Source organism: Anabrus simplex, chromosome 1 (genome assembly GCF_040414725.1).
Source record: "Anabrus simplex isolate iqAnaSimp1 chromosome 1, ASM4041472v1, whole genome shotgun sequence".
In the NCBI taxonomy this organism is placed as follows: domain Eukaryota; kingdom Metazoa; phylum Arthropoda; class Insecta; order Orthoptera; family Tettigoniidae; genus Anabrus; species Anabrus simplex.
In genome coordinates this window covers 1,637,899,759-1,637,916,128 of record NC_090265.1, presented here as the reverse complement: position 1 = coordinate 1,637,916,128, position 16,370 = coordinate 1,637,899,759, and the positions used below count along the sequence as shown (strand labels likewise).

The following is a 16,370-nucleotide window of genomic DNA, read 5'->3' as shown; positions in this document are numbered from 1 at the left end:
TGGTTATTCCAGGTCTGGAAATTTGGACTCATAGATCGGCACCGTAGGACTGTTCGTTGAAAGTGAGAAAGTGTGCGGTTTTTCATTTGATCGAGTATTTTATGATAACATTGCTTTCAATTGCTACATTCCTACTGATGTTTTTGTAATGACGTATGTTGAATTCAGTTAGGAAAACCACCAAGTCAGTCTTTCTGAGAATCCCGTAGCGAAGCACGGGTACATCAGCTAGTCTATATATATAAAATAAGTATTTTGCCTGTGCAATGCTCAGAATTTGAAATGAATGGTATTTCTATATCTGCCATGTACACAGTAACAAGGAAATGCATTTTTTACTTTTCCGCAATTTCTGTCTGTCTGTAGGTATATATGTATGTACAGGCATCACGATAAAACGGCTGAAGAGAATTTAATGAAAATCGGTATGTTATGTCGGGTGATGAACCACTGCAATCTAGGCTACAAATTATTTTATTCACGTTGAGTGAAATGGTAGTTTAGGGGAAGGCCTGAAATGTAATTCTCAAATAAGTTATTTATGTTATTAGTGGTCGTATCGATAAATACTACATAACTAACATAACTTTAGTTATGTCGTAAGTTAGTAGTAGTTATGTAAGAAGTTATTAAATTTCCGATCACTTATGTCTTATACATCGTTACCGTACCGCATATAATCGGAGATATTCATGAATTTGGATTTTTGTTACTAAGTCCATATCAGCGCCGAGTCACGAGAAAATGGGTAAACAGAATTTAGTGAAAATCGGTATGTAAAGTCCGAGAATAAGGAACTACAGTCTACGATATAAATAATTTTGTAGGACACCCTAATATCACAGAGTCGAAAGAAAACTAATGTGAAGGCCTGCAATAGAAAGCTCATAAACTTTATCAACAATAACATTACATTGACCATTGTTTGTTGTGATGTGCTTTTTGTCTTCTGTTTCCTCTCATCCCCGATAGATAGGATTACTGCAGCGAAGCGAGTTTTTTAAATTTGTTTGACGTCGCACCGACACAGGTAGGTCTTATGGCGACGATGGAATAGGAAATTAATAGTAGTGTGAAGGAAGCGGCCTTGGCTTTAAGGTACAGCCTGGTGTGACTGGTGTGAAAATGGGAAACCACGGAATACCATTTTTTTTTTGCTTAACGTCGCACCGACACAGATATGTTTTACGGCGACGATTGGATAGGAAAGGTCTAGGAAGTGGAAGAAAGCGGCCGTGGCTTTAATTAAGGTACAGTCCCGGCATTTGCCTGGTGTGAAAATGGGAAACCACGGAAAACCATCGTCAGGGCTGCCGACAGTGGGGCTCGAACCCACTATCTTCCGAATACCCTCTTCAGGGTTGCCGGCAGTGGGGTTCGAATCCACTATCTCCCGGATGCAAGCTCACAGCTGCGCGCCCCTAACCACACGGCCACCTCGCCTGGTCGTACCGATTGTAACAGCCTGCCTGTATATTGGTGGGAAGTAGCTGGGGTGTAAGATAACTTTCTTCTTTAGCATGCCATTCCTCTGGTTCATACATTTTCTGATACATCTGGTACGTAACACACTGGTTCATCATAGTATTCGAGCTATACAGTCCCTACTCTGAGGCACTGATTTGAATGAGTAGTGTGCATATCTAACGGAATAATGACAGAGGAGTGTTCACGGCAGTCTGCGACCTGGTTATTCCAGGTCTGGAAATTTGGACTCATAGATCGGCACCGTAGGACTGTTCGTTGAAAGTGAGAAAGTGTGCGGTTTTTCATTTGATCGAGTATTTTATGATAACATTGCTTTCATCGCTACATTCCTACTGACGTTTTTGTAATGACGTATGTTGAATTCAGTTAGGAAAACCACCAAGTCAGTCTTTCTGAGAATCCCGTAGCGAAGCACGGGTACATCAGCTAGTCTATATATATAAAATAAGTATTTTGCCTGTGCAATGCTCAGAATTTGAAATGAATGGTATTTCTATATCTGCCATGTACACAGTAACAAGGAAATGCATTTTTTACTTTTCCGCAATTTCTGTCTGTCTGTAGGTATATATGTATGTACAGGCATCACGATAAAACGGCTGAAGAGAATTTAATGAAAATCGGTATGTTATGTCGGGTGATGAACCACTGCAATCTAGGCTACAAATTATTTTATTCACGTTGAGTGAAATGGTAGTTTAGGGGAAGGCCTGAAATGTAATTCTCAAATAAGTTATTTATGTTATTAGTGGTCGTATCGATAAATACTACATAACTAACATAACTTTAGTTATGTCGTAAGTTAGTATTAGTTATGTAAGAAGTTATTAAATTTCCGATCACTTATGTCTTATACATCGTTACCGTACCGCATATAATCGGTGATATTCATGAATTTGGATTTTTGTTACTGAGTCCATATCAGCGCCGAGTCACGAGAAAATGGGTAAACAGAATTTAGTGAAAATCGGTATGTAAAATCTGAGAATAAGGAACTACAGTCTACGATATAAATAATTTTGTAGGACACCCTAATATCGCAGAGTCGAAAGAAAACTAATGTGAAGGCCTGCAATATAGAAAGCTCATAAACTTTATCAACAATAACATTACATTGACCATTGTTTGTTGTGATGTGCTTTTTGTCTTCTGTTTCCTCTCATCCCCGATAGATAGGATAACTGCAGCGTACCGAGGTTTTTTAAAAATTTGTTTGACGTCGCACCGACACAGGTAGGTCTTATGGCGACGATGGGATAGGAAATGAATAGTGGTGTGAAGGAAGCGGCCTTGGCTTTAAGGTACAGCCTGGCGTGACTGGTGTGAAAATGGGAAACCACGGAATACCATCTTCAGGGTTGCCGGCAGTGGGGTTCGAATCCACTATCTCCCGGATGCAAGCTCACAGCTGCGCGCCCCTAACCACACGGGCAACTCGCCTGGTCATACCGACTGTAACAGCCTGCCTGTATATTGGCGGGAAGTAGCTGGGGAGTAAGATAACTTTCTTCTTTAGCATGCCATTCCTCTGGTTCATACATTTCCTGATATATCTGGTACGTAACACACTGGTTCATCATAGTATTGGAGCTATTCAATCCCTACACTGAGGCACTGATTGGAATGAGCAGTGTGCATATTTAACGGAATAATGACAGAGGAGTGTTCACGGCAGTCTGCGACCTGGTTATTCCATCCCTGGAACTTTGGACTCTTAGATCGGCACCGTAGTACTGTTTGTTGAAAGTGAGAAAGTGTGCGGTAGAGAGGTGTCGTTCCTGACTGAACTGCTCCTAGAGAACTGCTCCTCGGGATGAGTAAGTCTTCAAGGAAGGACTAGCTACGGAGTTGTAGTTCTTTAAGTCCCAACCGACCAATGAGACGCTTGCATGCGATATGAGCGGGACATGATGGAACTAAGAGTAGGAGTACACGGCTGACTTGATCCGTCGCTCTAGCTAGCTCAGCGCAGCGAGGGATCCAGTCGGCCGTGAGGAGTAAGACTAACCTGAACAGAAGTTTGGCCAATGATATTGTGAAATGTAAATTTTATTTGTGTAGATTATTTTCATTATGTGATACCAGTTGCGAAACAATAAACCTTGGAGTTTATTTATGTTAGTGTCGACATAATCTTTTACATTTTCATGTCGAGAGGACAGCTACAGAGCTGTAGTTCTTTTAGTCCCAACCGACCAATGAGAGGCGGGAAGAGTAATTCTTCAAGGAAGGACTAGCTTCGGAGTTGTAGTTCTTTAGGTCCCAACCGACCAATGAGAGGCTTGTATGCGAATTGAGCGGGACGTGCCGGGACTAGGAGTAGGAGTTGGAATAAGACTAACCAGAAGGTTGGACCGTGACTCTTCTACAGGAGTGCATGGAGAAAACTTTCTAATGAAATGTAAATTTACTTGTGTAGATTGATTATATATGTGATAGCAGTTGCGAAACCATAACACTTGGCGTATATTTATGTAACTTTTTTGTTGTTAGTTGTTTTACGTCGCACTGACACAGATAGGTCTTATGGCAACGATGAGATAGAAAAGGGCTAGGAGTGGGAAGGAAGCGGCCGTGGCCTTAATTAAGGTGTGAAAATGGGAAACCACGGAAAACCATCTTCAGGGCTGCCGACAGTGGGGTTCGAACCTACTATCTCCCGAATACTGGATACTGGCCGCACTTAAGCGACTGCAGCTATCGAGCTCGGCATTTATGTAATTGTCGACATAATCTTTTATATTTTCGTGTCGGGAGACTAACTACGGAACTGTACTTCTTTTAGTCCCAAGCGACCAATGAGAGGCTTGTATGCGATTTGAGCGGGACGTGATGGGACTAGGAGTAGGAGTTGGAGTAAGACTAACCAGAAGGTTGGCCCGAGACTCTTCTATAGGAGTGCGCTGAGGAAACTTTCTAGTGAAATGAAAATTTACTTGTATAGATTGATTGCAACACGAAACACCAGTAGGGAAACCATAAAACTTGGCCTAAATTTGTGTAAGTATCGACACAATTTTTTACATTGTTTGTTCGTGATGTAAAGTACTCTAAGCTAAAATAGGCCTAATCCAAACGCACGCAATGTGATATTTAGAGAGTTTGAAATCATGGCCCAAGTTTCATAATCAAAATATTAATAATGTGGAATCACCGAACTCATAGTTTATTGCCGACCGGTGTAGCATGACAGTAAGCACTGCTTGCGTGTAACCCGGACTCGAGAGGCGCTGTGAGTTTGAATCTCCCCAACGGCTGTTCTCTAAGGGTTTTCCGTACTTTTCCCTTTTCCCTCGAGGAACATGCTAGAACAGTACCTTCTTCAAAAACCATGGCTGATTCCTTCCAAATCCTTTTCCAAACCCCCACTTGCAAGTGAAATTAATACCGCGGTTCGTGATCGTATTTTGTGAATGATGGCTAAATTTCAGAGGTATTGTAACATTGTTCCTGTAGATATTTAAAGAAAATGCACTGAAAATCCAACCATTAATAATTTTTAATTCTCGGTAACATAATTGCTATGCCCTTTAAAACAATCATGATTATTAATTTTTAAAGGTACATTCGGCTGCTGTGGTGCGTAGCGCGAGCAGATATAAAATACCCACGTGCTGGTCACGGAGCATTTGTTGGCAGCCCAGCCGCCTGGGATTCTAGCGAGCGAAGTTACTGAGGGAGAAGAGTAGAAACTAAAAGAACTGCTCCCAAAGAACTGTTCATTTCAGGGACTGAGCAATTCTGACACTAGTCCTTCTGGTGAACTACTCTTACCCATCTCTAGTGTGCGGTTTTTCATTTGATCGAGTATTTTATATGATAACATTGCTTTCAATCGCTACATTCCTACTGACGTATGTTGAATTCAGCTAGGAAAACCACCAAGTCAATCTTTCTGAGAATCCCGTAGCGAAGCACGGGCACATCAGTCTTTGTTACTGCCACTGTTGCTTCTTGTTGCATTTTTATTAGACACATTTCCTCCCCTCACTCTGCTCATTGCTTCAAAAGCAAACCACTTTGAAGTATAAACTTCGTCCGCGCCCGACTACCGAATTTGCTGAACTTTCTGCAATTCTCGACAGTACTGGGAGTGGAGGGACGCTAGTTTTTTTTTTTTTTTTTTTTTTTTCGATTTACTCGCGGGAACAATTATAGATATTTTCGAGTTCCTGGAAACTGTCTGCTTTCTATCTGTATTCCTCTGATTAGACATCCCACAAATAAGGCCTTTCTATTATATCATTAATTAAGTCCAGAGTAATCTCCTTGCTCTACTACCGGTACATTTCTGACTATACATTTTAGTATAGTGCAGAGAGAACGACACACGTGCGCGTACTGTATTTGTAGCTTATAACAAAGAGAATGAGTGCTGCGGAGTGTTGTAATTATAATCCTACTTCATGAGGAGCCCGTCGTTTGCGTCGTTTAGGCTGTGTGTTGGCATGGAAACAGGATGGACTTTTGTCTAGGGAATGTCGAAGTGCAGCCAATAATCGGCTATGCTCGGGACTACTCGAGGAATCTCGGCGTTTAGTACCGCCTACCTAGCGATTTCGCGCCACTTGTGTAGCAAGAAGAAGAAGAAGGTTTGTTTTGTTTTATGATAGATAACTTTACAAATCTATCTCAGTATTGCTTGTTTTGTGATAGTTAACAAGTCTTTACGCCGAGTTTGCCGTATAATTCACGAACTGGGAGCAATCAAGCTCGTGTAATCACATCCATTTGATATGCAACATAGCAAGTAGAGAGTCTTCCAGTGCAGCTGAATCTACAGACAGTAATTTAATAATCCACGAGGCATCCACTACAAATCAACAACAACTTCCAATAATCCAAGAACTACAATGCCCTGGAGCAGCAAAGTCCTGTGAAACAGTGTAAGTAAATTCCAATATTGTAAAATATTAGTGTACACATCACATTAGGTTTAACATTTAGGTATCAACAAGTACTCTTATCTTGAATTAATTACATAAATCGAAAGTAGACAATGGTGTAAAAGTTGCACTCATAGGTTAATTTTAATTTGTTGTTTTCTTTCGTTGTAGGTGTGATCAGTGGGTTATCAAATGTAGGAGAAGTGATTTGGATGGCATTTACAAGAAAGAAGGACCTACCTACTTAAATACCTCATACAAGATATGTTGAGATCACTTCCAATCCACAGATTTTAGGAATCCTCAGCTCTTTAGTCAAGGGTAAGTTATGAATCAATCAATCAGTCACTACTGATCTGCATTTAGGGCAGTTGCCCAAGTGGAAGATTCCCTATTTGTTGTTTTCCTGGCAATTTCTTAAATTATTGCAAAGATATTGGGAATTTATTGAACATCTCCCTTGGTAAGTTATTCCAATCCCTAACTCCCCTTCCTCTGAATGAATATTTGCCCCAATTTGTACTCTTGAATTTCAGCTTTATCTTCATATTGTGATCTTTCCTACTTTTAAAGACACCACTCAAACTGTGTACTAATGTCATTCCACGCCATCTCTCCACTGACAGTTCGAAACATAACTGAGATTCAGTATGGACCCAACATGATTTTAATCACTTGTAACACACTACTTAGTCTCCCAAGTTTTCCCAGCCCAAACATTGCAACATTTTTGTAACACTACTCTTTTGTCGGAAATCACCCAGAACAAATCGAGCTGCTTTTCTTTGGATTTTTTCCAGTTCTTGAATCAAGTAATCCTGGTGAGGGTCCCATACACTGGATCCATACTCTAGTTTGGGTCTTACCAGAGACTTATATGCTCTCTCCTTTACATCCTTACTTCAACCCCTAAATACCCTCATATCTATGTGCAGAGATCTGTACCCTTTATTTACAATCATATTTATTTGATTACTCCAATGAAGATCTTTCCTTATATTAATACCTAGGTACTTACAATGATCCCCCAAAGGAACTTTCACCCCATCAATGCAGTAATTAAAAGTGAGAGGACTTTTCCTAATTATGAAACTCACAACCTGACTTTTAATCCCGTTTATTATCATACCATTGCCTGCTGTCCATCTCACAACATTATCAAGGTCACGTTGCAGTTGCTCACAATCTTGTAAGTATTTATTACTCTGTACAGAATAACATCATCTGCAAAAAGCCTTATCTCTGATTTCACTTCTTTACACATATCATAGATATATATACGAAAATATAAAGGTCCAGTAATACTGCCTTAAGGTATTCCCCTCTTAATTATTACAGGGTCAGATAAAGCTTCGCCTACTCTAATTATCTGAGTTCTATTTTCTAGAAATTTAGCCACCCATTCAGTCACTCTTTTTTCTAGTCCAATTGCACTTATTTTTGTCAGTAGTCCCCATGATCTACCCTATCAAATGCCTTACATAGGTCAATTGCGATACAGTCCATTTGACCTCCAGAATCCAGGATATCTGCTATATCTTGTTGGAATTCTACAAGTTGAGCTTCAGTGGAATAACCTTTCCTAAACCCAAACTGCCTTCTATCAAACCAGTTCTTAATTTTGCAAACGTGTCTAATATAACCAGAAAGAATGCTTTCCCAAAGCTTACATGCAATGCATGTCAAACTGATTGGCCTGTAATTTTCAGCTTTATGCTTTATGAAGTGAAATAGTTTTTGTGTATAAAACTTTTAACTTCCCTTTACTGCTTGAAATAGAGAAAATGAATATTACATGCATACATACATAGCTATAGACGGTTATGCCCTTCAGCATTCAGTCTGCATGCCTCTGTGAGTTAAATAATTTATTTATTTATTTGACTTTTTGAAAGTACACAGGCAGTAAGCCCAATACAGTACCTTCTTAACACAACAGTCAACAGTACTTATAATGCATACATGTAAGTAAAGATAAATACACGATAATAATGCTGAAGATAATAAAGACAAGGAAGAAGAATGAATGGAAAACACATACACAGAGACAATGACAATCCAGAGTACAACAATGATTATTTCTAGACTATAAAAATACAAGAATTGCAACAAAGATATAAATAAAGTAGTAAGTGACTATATTAATAAATAAGTTAAAGAGCACCTATTACATACAAAAGGAGTCAGAATAATAATGATATAAATTACTTAGTATTTTATTGCAGTCAATGGTCATAAGATTAAATTACATTTCATAAATCCTTTAAGTTACACTAGAATAACATGAGCATAATATGAACATGAATATTTTGCATATTACAGCATAGTATCTTTCAGTTCATTATTATTATATATAATAAATGCACCAAACAACATTTCACTACTCACAATGGCGAATAAATATTAGTTGCAGCAGAAACATGTCAGCGATTCTTTTCTCTGAGGACAGATAAGAGTATGATACCTATCACAAGCTCTACCGCATGGAGCGCAGATACACTGAGGACTTGGCCTGTGGTGACTGAATGCTGAAAACTGCTCTCACTTTGTCATTCCGACAAGATTTTGCTTTTTACTACCTTTACAGAGGGTTGTTCCTAGGCATTCCCTTCCTGCTTTTACTGCCGCGTCACTGTATGTCACCCATTCTCTTTCTGTATCGTACGCCTGTATCCTGGACTCCGTTACTTCCATAGGTCCGAGGCTTGCTCGGTCGATTCTGTGAAGCAGGATGCTACCTTACTTATAGTCCTAGTGAGGACCTCTCCCCTGACGGGTCCTAGCCACCTGAGCACAAAGCGGGCCATGACTCTGAAAATGTTAGGGTATCTCGAGTTTCAGGACCACGTTATAGGCCACTCAGCCGTTGCCCGTGGTTCTTGAACTAGGAGGTGACTCCAGTAACCCACACCATGAACCACAAAAATTAATAATGTAATAATACATGTTCGGCTGTTACACAACTGCTATGAAATTGAATGGTATTTCACAACAGTTCATCATATTCTTGTAATTTATATGCTGTATTATTACAGCCTACCAGTTTTGCATTTCATAGTACTATAGCATGGGCTTATTCAAAAAGCAATGTGTGTAATTAATATGAATATTAACTTTGTTTCAATGAACTCTTTTTTTAGGCTGAAATCCAATTCTGTGCCAACACGAAATCTTCCCAGCAGCAGCGTGAAGGGTGTTTTGGGATCAAGAAAAAGAGGGAGTCCACGCAAGAGGAAGGGAGAGAGAAGAAGTGGAACATAATGGAACATCTCCACCAGTACTGCTCAGGTGCAGCCAACAGACAGACTTCCTAATGCAAGGTGTCCTAAAAGTGTTAATAACGAAGTTAAATTTAATATAATTAGGAAAAGGTTGTGTAAGGCTCCAAAAACTATCTGCAGAAAGAATGCACTTATCATCAAATTGAAGGGTGAGGTGTGCAGGTTAGAGAAAAGTAAAGTGGAAACAAAGTCTGACTTAATAAAGTACTTTGGTCATTCCAGCTCATACTCAAAGAATTTTTTTAAGGGTCAAGTGAAAAAACTTTGTTCATAAAAGCACAGGAAGGCGATTCACTGACAGCGATAAAACTGTTGCTCTTGCAATGTATTATTGATCTTCTAAAGCATATCAGTTCACTTGTGTTTCGGGAGCGCAGCGTGTGGAACCACTCTGAACATCTCCGCTCTCTTTGGTTGCACGAATTATACACTGCGTACGTCAGTTGTCATGGTAGACGTTCCAAGCGGCTCCACGCTGCGCTCCCAAGACACATGTGAAGCCAGCAACACTTATTCAATGGCCAGTAGCACGAGTGCAAACTGTTGTTCGTTCGTAATCTGTTTACTCTCTAGGGTCGGTTTTTCCCTCAGACTAAGCGAGGGATCCCACCTCTACCACCTCAAGGGCAGTGTCCTAGAGCTTCAGACTCTGGGTCTGGGGATACAACTGGGGAGGATGACCAGTACCTCGCCCAGGCGGCCTCACCTGCTATGCTGAACAGGGGCCTTGTAGGGGGATGGGAAGTTTGGAAGGGATAGACAAGGAAGAGGGAAGGAAGCGGCCGTGGCCTTAAGTTAGGTGCCATCCCGGCATTTGCCTGGAGGAGAAGTGGGAAACCATGGAAAACCACTTCGAGGATGGCTGAGTAGGGAATCGAACCCACCTCTACTCAGTTGACCTCCCGAGGCTGAGTGGACCCTGTTCCAGCCCTCGTACCACTTTTCAAATTTCGTGGCAGAGCCGAGAATCGAACCCGGGCCTCTGGGGGTGGCAGCTTATCACACTATCCACTGCACCACCGAGGCGGACGCAAACTGTTGTTACTTTTTAAAATTAGGTAATCATTTTAAAAGTCACATATTCTCTTTTGATAATGTCATTTATATAAGTATATTTCAGTTATTCCTATGTTGGTCTCGTCATTCCCTAGACACAAGTGAGATAGTACATTCTATTTCACTTGACAATCTACTTGGAAATTTGAAAAGCGCTGTTGTTATTAACTTCATTAGGAAATCATATTATATATGCACATAATATACTGTAGACCAAATAGAATAGTATGGAACTTACGTAAATACAATTCTGGGCCCTTCAGCTGAACAGTGCTTGCTGTTTATCATCGTTAGCTCATCGGTTTCGAAGTTCTTTTCACGAATACTGTACTTTTGCCACCACAACTCACAAAATATTTATACCGTTCACAAAATATTTGCACATTTCAGAAAATATTTACACAATTCACCCATACAGTAGTTGCTACCGTAACTGTTGTCTTTAGGATTGCTTCTATAAAACAGTTTATTGTACTGAAGTAGGGCCTATTACACATTTTTCTTAGAGGAGTAACAAATTTGCAGCAATTGCCTGTTGCAAGTAACAAGTAACTAATCTTATGTTGTGAATTTTTATGCCGTTCTAAACTGTATTTTGTGTGAGAGGTAAAAGTGTTATTGTGCTATGTTCTCCCGTGATGATTTAAATTTTTCCTGTAGTTGAAGAATTTATTACACTCACTAGATACAAAATTGTCCATCGTGCAAGCACAAAAAGTTCACTTCAATGCGCAATAAAGCACTTAATGTATATAACTAATTCACTATTTCATGAAGTAGACCCCCAAAAGACTCTAGAAGTCTAAAAATACTGTCTGTACTTCACAGCACCACGATTTAAAATAAATCTCATTACCCATGAAATTAAATGGCAAACTAACCACGATTTAAAAAAAAAAAGACTTCATTACCCGTGATATTATACGGCAAACTCGACGTTAAGACTTGTAAAGTTAACTATCACAAAACAAGCAATGCTGAGATAGGCTTCTAAAGTTATCTTTCACAAAACAAATCAAAGCTTCTTCTTGCTCCGCACGTAGCGCGAAATCGCTACATAGGAGGTACTAAATGCCGAGATTCCTCGAGCAGTCCCGAACATGGCCGATTATGGCTGCACCTCGACATTCCCTAGACACAAGTGTCATATGCTTTCTCTTAGATCTACGAAAGATAAACACAACTGTCTAAACCTCTCCTAACATTTTGAAATTACCTGGCGCATACTGAAAATCTGATCCTGACAGCCCCTCTGTGGTCTGAAACCACACTGGTTTTCATCCAACTTCCTCTCAACTAACTACTGATCGCACCCTCCCTTTTAAAACTGGGCGAGTTGGCCATGCGGTTAGAGGCGCGCGGCTGTGAGCTTGCATCCGGGAGATAGTGGGTTTGAATCCCACTGTCAGCAGCCCTGAAGATGGTTTTCCGTGGTTTCCCATTTTTACACCTTAATTAAGGCCACGGTCGCTTCCTTCCAACTACTAGGCCTTTCCTATCCCATCGTCGCCATAAAACCTATCTGTGTCGGTGCGATGTAAAGCCATTAGCAACCTCCCTTCCAAGATGCCAGTGAATACTTTGCCCGGAATACTAATCAATGAGATACCTCAATAATTGTTGCAATCCTTCCTGTTCCCTTGCTTATTGTTAGGTGAAATTACTGCTTTTGTCCAACCTGAAGGTACCTTACCAACACTCCATGCTAATCTTACTACTCTATGAAGCCATTTCAGCCCTGCCTTCCCGCTATACTTCACCATTTCAGGTCTAGGTTCATCTATTCCTGCTGCTTTACGACAATGGAGTTTATTTACCATCCTTTCCATTTCCTCAAGTGTAATTTCACCAACATCATTTTCTTCCTCCCCATGAGCTTGGTTGTTCGCGACATCACCATGAAGACATCCTTTTACATTGAGAAGATTTTCAAAATATTCCCTCCACCTGTCCAGTGATTCCCTGGGATCTGTTATGAGTTCACCTGAATTACTCAAAACACTGTTCATTTCCTTTTTCCCTCCCTTTCTATGATTCTTTATTACTGTTCAGAAAGGTTTCCCTGCAGCTTGACTTAGCCTTTCCAGGTTATTACGAAAATCTTCCCATGACTTCTTTTTGGATTCAACAACTATTTGTTTCGCTCTGATTCTTTCATCTACGTACAATTCCCTATCTGCATCGGCCCTTGTTTGGAGCCCTTTCTGTTAAGCCTTCTTTTTACGCTAACAAGCTGCTCTCACTTCATCATTCCACCAAGATGTTTGCTTTTTCCTGTCTTTACACACAGTCGTACCTAGCCATTCCCTTGCTGTTTCTACTACAGCATCTCTGTATGCCACCCATTCTCTTTCTATATCTCGAACCTGCTTACTGTCTACTGTTCAAATCTTCTCACTAATCATATCCTTGTACTTCTAATTTCCTCGTCCTGGAGATTTTCTACCCTTATTCGTTTGCAGACAGATTTCACTTTCTCTACCCTAGGCCTAGAGATACTTAGTTCACTACAGATCAGATAGTGGTCTGTGGATCATCGAAAAATCCCCAAAAAACCCGTACATTCCTAACAGACTTCCTGAATTCGAAGTCAGTTAAGATATAGTCTATTATGGATCTGGTACCCCTAGCCTCCCATGTGTAGCGGTGAATAGCCTTATGCTTGAAGAATGTATTCGTAACTGCTAAACCCATACTAGCACAGAATTCCAGCAAACGCTTCCCGTTCCCATTAGCTTCCATATCTTCCCCACATTTACCAATCACCCTTTTGTATCCCTCAGTTCTGTTTCCAACTCTCACCTTGAAATCGCCCCTTAGCACTATCCTATCCTTGCTGTTCACCCTGACTACGATGTCACTCAATGCTTCTTAAAACTTGTCAATTTCATCCTCATCTGCACCCTCACATGGTGAATACACTGAGACAATTCTCGTCCTAATTCCTCCAACTGCCAAATGTACCCACATCATACGCTCATTTACGTGCCTAACAGAAAGTATGTTGCGTGCAGTAGTATTCCTGATAAACAATCCTGCCCCATACTCTGCCCTTCCCTTTTTAAAACCTATCAAGTACACTTTATAATATTCTATCTCTTCCTCGTTATCTCCCCTTACCCAAATATCACTTACTTCTAGTACATCCAGATGCATCCTCTTTGCTGACTCAGCCAGTTCTACTTTCTTTCTTCCATAAGCCCCATTAATATTGATAGCTCCCCATCAAATTCCATTTCGTTCGCCAAGTTGTTTCCAAGGAGTCCCTCGCCTGTCAAATGAGAATGGGACTCCGTTACTCCCATAGGTCCGAGGCTTGCTTAAAATGTTCTGAGCTTGGTAAATTCATGAAGCAGGATGCTACTCTACTTGCACATAGTCCAAGTGAGGATCCCTCCTCTAACGGGTTAGGGACCGCTGGTGGATTGTATAATCCTAGCCGCCTGAGCACAAGCAGGGCCACGACTCAGAATATGTCCGAGATGCCCACTCCCATTCCATAGCAACTGGTATCCCGACTCTCAGAACCACTCCTAGGCCACTCGGCCGTTGCCCATGGTTCACAAACTTGGATGTTACTACAGTAACCCACACCAAGAACCATATACTGTATGTAATTGTTGGAAATAAATATTAAAGCCTCAAGAGGAATGTTGGGCTGCCCGGAAATATCATTGACATTAAAAATGGGATGGTTGCTTTGGTCCAGATGTACGAAAATATTTCTCTGGCATAAAGTCGATTATTGATCTTTTTTTCCAGTAGTCGTAAATTGATGATTAAAATGTGCCATGTGCTCGCCGTATACGGAAAATCTATTATGCTTCTTGGCATTGATGTACTCTTGATATCATATTTGGTAACTTTTGCCAGTTTGGCGTATGTAGCTGGAATCACTTTATGACATTTATGCTTATAAATACCTGAATTGAAATATTTGTTGCTAGCAGTAAAATGAAATGTCGTATGGCTTTTAGTGCCGGGATATCCCAGGACGGGTTCGGCTCGCCAGGTACAGGTCTTTCTATTTGACATCCGTAGGTGACCTGCGCGTCGTGATGAGGATGAAATGATGATGAAGACAACACATACACCCAGCCCCCGTGCCATTGGAATGAACCAATTAAGGTTAAAATCCCCGACCCGGCCGGGAATCGAACCCGGGACCCTCTGAACCGAAGGCCAGTACGCTGACCGTTCAGCCAACAAGTCGGACGTTGCTAGCAGTGACATGTATGCATATTATAGAAAATGTTAGAATTAGTGTTATTAGTTCTGAACCCCCCCCCTGCCATGGTGCAACAACCCCGAAGGGCCATGGCCTACCAAGCGGCCGCTGCTCAGCCTGAGGGCCTGCAGATCATCTCCGTCATTATTCTTGGCTTTCTAGACCGGGGCCGCCATCGCACCATCAGATGGCTCCTCAATTGTAATCACATAGGCTGAGTGGACCTCGAACCAGCCCTCAGATCCAGGTGAAAATTCCTGGCCTGGCCCGAAATCGAACCCAGGGCCTCCGGCTAAGTGGCAGGCCATTAGTTCTAAACACTATCTTCAAATTTTATTTTTTAAATTAATCTATCTGAAAAAATATTGTTGTATGTGGAAGTGAGATATTTATTTTTGTTTGTGGGTCTTCTAACAAGGGTTGAGGAGGATTTATTTTTCAATTCATGCATTATTTTGTCAACAAATTGCTTGTTATAGCCATTAATTAATGTGATATTCAATATGTTATCAATTTTTTTTCAATTAGCAGTTGAAAGAGGGATGTTGAAGGTTCTGTAAATTAAACTATAAGATTCAGCTTTTCTTCCTGGTTACCTGTATGTTGAGAATCTTGTCTTTTTTGTTGCAAGTTTGTGTGAGTTTTCTATACTAATGTTTCTAGTGATTGAGTGATCCAAAATATTTAACGAATTATTTACTTGAGATTCAATCATAAATTTAATATGCGGATCTAATGAGTTCTAAGTGTCTTCTTTGATGAAATGATGGTCAATTATAGAAAAAAATGTCTTCCACATATCATAACATCCAGAAAACGATTCCTTGAAATTTGTTAATAATCTTAGTGTGCTCTAGATTATCAAGACTGAGCAAGTTGGCCTGTGGTTAGGGGCGCTCAGCTGTGAGCTTGCATTCGGAAGATAGTGGGTTCGATCCCCACTGTCGGCAGCCCTGAAGATGTTTATCCGTAGTTTCCCATTTTCACACCAGGCAAATGCTGGGACTCTTCCGCTTCCTTCCCCCTCACAGCCCTTTCGTATCCCATTGTCGCCATTAGACCTATCTGTGTCAGTGCAGCGTAAAGCAACCTGTAAGAAAAAAATTTATCAAGATAAATATCAGCTAAAATCCTGGAAAACATGGGATCCCATCTGAAGACCATCCTGTTTATAAATGGTATTCTTAAAAGAAAAGTACTTCTTGTCAATAGCAAATTTAAGGAGAGTCATAAAATAATTATTTCGATTTTACTAAATTTGCTATAGTTATTGAGATTTCTTTCAATGGGTTGGATAGTTTCAGCTGTCGGTATGTTGAAATGCATGTTGGTGATATTGTGGTAATAAATGGAAAAATGAGGTTGTAACTTTGTAACTGCAAAATGATGTTTAGACATTTTTGAATAAATATAAATTCTGTAAGCGGGGCT

General features: G+C 40.5%; 1 long non-coding RNA gene across 1 annotated transcript; it reads left to right on the top strand.

The window, feature by feature from the left end:
* Positions 1-6,193: 6,193 nt before the first annotated feature.
* Positions 6,194-10,237, top strand: LOC137502368 (uncharacterized). Its single transcript, XR_011018742.1, has 3 exons — positions 6,194-6,374; positions 6,546-6,695; positions 9,515-10,237. It is a non-coding gene; the product is annotated as an uncharacterized lncRNA (long non-coding RNA).
* Positions 10,238-16,370: the final 6,133 nt, after the last annotated feature.